Source organism: Octopus bimaculoides, chromosome 1 (assembly GCF_001194135.2).
Source record: "Octopus bimaculoides isolate UCB-OBI-ISO-001 chromosome 1, ASM119413v2, whole genome shotgun sequence".
Lineage (NCBI taxonomy): Eukaryota > Metazoa > Mollusca > Cephalopoda > Octopoda > Octopodidae > Octopus > Octopus bimaculoides.
In genome coordinates, this window is record NC_068981.1 from 74,470,540 (window position 1) to 74,474,595 (window position 4,056).

Genomic DNA, 4,056 nt, shown 5'->3' on the forward strand with positions numbered 1-4,056 from the left:
AGAGAGAGAGAGAGAGAGAGAGAGAGAGAGAGAGAGAGAGAGAGAGAGAGAGAGAGAGAAAGAGAGAGAGAGAGAGAGAGGAGGAAGTAAATGAATATGGAAATGTAGTTGGTTTTTTGTATGTACTATAGAGAAAAAATGATTTGATGTCGCTACATTAGGTAAATAATAAGTACAATGACGTCATATTTGGTAATCATATACAACTATATAGAGTGGAGCATTTGTGAGTCACATTTGTAATCTGACCTGAAGTTTTAGCTCTAAATGCCAAAACACACATTGCTATGCGCTCTCTCTATATCACACACACACACACACACACACACACACATAGACACACACATTCACACACACACACACACACAAACACAGATAGACATAGATACACAGACACACACACACACACACACACATACACACACACACATATAAATACACGCATATGGATCTCATCGGTTGTTAAAATGAATATCCTAGCTGTTCGATCAACTGAACTGTGTAGTCATTGAATTATATAGTGTGAATGTCAGAGTATTCACGGACACTTACATTGCTATTGTAGTCTTCTGCTGGTATCAACCCGACATGGTGCATGATAAAGATGGACATTTGCTTTATAGTTATAATAATTCGTTCAACGCCCTCCACATAGATTCGATCTCCGTAATTTCACTAACAAGGCTTTGGTCGAACCAAATCTATATAAGAAGACACTTGCTCAAAGGGCGCGTAATGATATCGAACTCGTAACCAAGTGATTGTGACGTGAACTTGTTGGCCATATATGCATTCTCCTAAATAGATAAATATCAAGAAAATAAAAGTACATTCTAACATTTATGGAAAAATTAATTAATTGTTACAATTAATCATTTTTACAGAAGACTAACCAGTGAAGCATAATCATGCCAGATAACTGACTGTATTTAGTTATGTCCTTTTGCATTCCTTGTTCAAACCCTGTTGAGGTATTTCAGATGTCAATGGGCCATTTGGCAAAGTGGTTCGAGGTGTCGGAGAGAATGCCTCGAGCTGTTTGTTCTTATATTCTAAATACTAGTTGAGCACTGGGGGTCGATGTAACCGACAAGCCCCCCTCCCTCTAAATTTCAGCCTTGTGGTTATAGTAGAAAAGCGATTTGATCCGACTCTCTGGGCTTTGACTTTAAATCCTGCCGAGGTCATCTTTACCTTTCATCCATTCAGGGCCGATAAAAGAAAGTACCAGCCTAGGGTGTTGGATTGGAGGAGCAATAAAAACGACAGACCGGATGCCTTGCTGTAATTGTTCCGGCTGTTTGCGATTTCCCGCCATGACTTACTTGGATGATAGACAATCCGTCTATCATCCAAGTAAGGTGTCAGGTGGTGGTGTTAAACTGGTGTTACTCAGTTTAACACCACCACCTGACACTTTTGGCTACTTTTAACATTGGCATGCCAAACGACTGAGAAGTCCTCACACTAGTTGCACCACCTAAATACTTAATGATTTTAGATAACCTCACTCAATTTGATCTTTTAGTTATGATAAAAAGTAAACGCAAATTTAGTTAATGCAGCTGGGCCGTCATGCTAGATATAGTCAGTGAAGAGTATATCTGAGATGATGACCCAGGCTGTGGGTTCGTTTTGTACATCGGTTACTTTTGCAGGATTGCCTCTGATATCAACTGTGTTTTCTTGAATTCTTCTCCCAAGAAGCTATTCACTTTCAGGTATAATTTCCGGCACCACAGAAAAAGCCCAGCCTTCGAAATACAGTTATGTCAATAATGTAGATGTATTGTTACCGTGAAATATCGTCAGAGATTGTAAGATATGGTAATTTTATCGTAAAGATTTTTAGTTTTGTGTTGTTCAAAAATAGAGAAGATGAAGTGATGTGCTTTTAATTCCCTGGTGCTTCAATTAATTATATCTTGTTTTTAAATGGTACTCTATTATCCTGTTCCCCTTTTGAGGCCTCGATTCATGTATGTAATGAAAGAGTAGCGTGAGTTGTTTTGGTTGCATATGTATACGGCACTCATCAACAATTTTACATACACACACATGTATATATTACATTTGTATTGGCTGGGCATAATGAATTGACTCGCTGATTTTATAATTAATGCAACCCATAGTGATGAAAGATTAAATCTACCCAAAACGGTGTGACTCAAAACTAAATACTGTTAATCATGGATTAACACTGTTGTCCTTCTTGGAAATGAGAAGCAACGCCATGTGTTTTTATAGATAAGGATCTATATAAAATATTCTAAAACCCATTATGTCAAATGTAGCCCCTGGAAGTGGGATACACTGAAAAGATGTTTTGTAATTAGTTGACTTGAGAGTTTAGAAATTTAGCTTGATAAAGCAGCTCATCTTCGAGCTGTTCACTAAGATTAGTTCACTGTTAGAGCTAAACAATCAAGTAAGTTAATTATAACCTGATAAACAGTATCAAATATATTGATTTGTTAGTATAAGGCAACCCCGACAAATATTTAAATGAGTAAATAGTCTAGTTATAGCGCTTGTTGTTTTACAGCGCTTGTTGTTTTACTTGCCAAGTACATGCTTCTTTGCCTGCGGCACTCATCAACAATATTGAATACATTTCACAGTTAACTTTTACGCACACACACACAAGTATGTATGTATGTATGTATAACATTTGTATTGGCTGGGCATAGTGAATTGATTCGCTGGTTTAATAATTAACGCAACCCATAGTGATGAAAGACGAAATCTACCTTGACAGTATTTGAATCCAAAACGTTGTGATTCGAAACTAAATACTGTTAAGTATCTAGTTCGAAGTTCTGTTTTCTTTATCTACTCAACACCCATTCACAATGTGGTATATCATATACATTTCATAGTAAATTTATCTATACATAGCAGAAACTAATAAGAAAGGCGGGGGAAATACGGTATGCCCTCAGTTAAGATCAGATATCAAACCACTGAGTATTCACTACTAAATATGCCAGATTAAAATCTCACTATTTTTACACCTCATTTATGATATTTACAAGCAGGACATGGTCTTAAGTGAAGTCAATAAATTCAATGACATCTGTCATTGCACTGTTTTCTGACATTGCTACTGGATATTTATCTCTCAAACCAAAAGCATTCCCAATACAGCCACCAACTTGACAAAGAAATTTTCGACATGTATCATACAAAGGACCATGTGTCCTTTTTCACTTTTTCTATTTATTTATTTTTAGACGTGTTCATAAGAGAGCTGTATGAGTTCAAATTGTGCTAAGGCGTGTATAATCTAACGTTTCTAGTCTTAGACTTCGTCCGAGAATACAGAAATAAGTGATATTGTCGCTTAGGCATTTGGCAAGTACATTACTTTTTTCTTTTTTTTTTTCTTTTAATATCTTTTTAAAGCTTACTACTCCTATGACCGGTTACCCGGGTTCCATGATGTATAAGTAGCCAAAATCACAACATTTACAGGGATCAAGGCCAGAAATTTTGAAGAAAAGGGGACAAGAAGTTAATATTGACATCAGTATTCGACTGGTACTTTATTTTATCAACCCTAAAGGAATGAAAAGAAAAGTTAACCGCGGTGGGATTTGAATTCAGAACGTAAAAAAAAACGAAAGAAATGCTGCTAAACATTTTGTCTTATGTGCTTATGATTTCGCCAGCTTGCGCCTTAGGCAAGTAAATGGAAATGATTTATTATGATGAAAGTGATGACACCAACTTTTGACTATTTTCTCAGTCTGGGGCGGAGAGCAAGACCCGTTACGTTGCTGAGACCCCCCCTCGGTCACGAATGACCATGGGATTGCACCTAGAAAGTTACCCTCCGAGGCACAGTCCGGGCAAGGTTGTTTATGGAAGACCGGCAGTCGCCCATGCATACCGGTCTCCCATCTCCACGCCACCAGTGTTATCCAAGGCAAAGGCCGATACAGCTTGGCACATGTGACGTCGTAACTCATTTCTACAGCTGAGTAAACTGGAGCAACGTGAAATAAAGTGTCTTGCTCAAGAACACAACACGCAGCCCGATCCGGGATTCGAACT

The 4,056-nt window shown here is 37.7% G+C and overlaps 1 long non-coding RNA gene across 1 annotated transcript in view; it reads right to left on the minus strand.

The window, feature by feature from the left end:
- Positions 1-767: 767 nt before the first annotated feature.
- LOC128247640 (uncharacterized) overlaps positions 768-4,056 on the minus strand; it is a 30,529-nt gene continuing 27,240 nt past the window's right edge. Inside the window, exon 3 of the long non-coding RNA XR_008264014.1 lies at positions 768-797. This is a non-coding gene — a long non-coding RNA (uncharacterized LOC128247640). The remainder of the gene's footprint in view (positions 798-4,056) is intronic.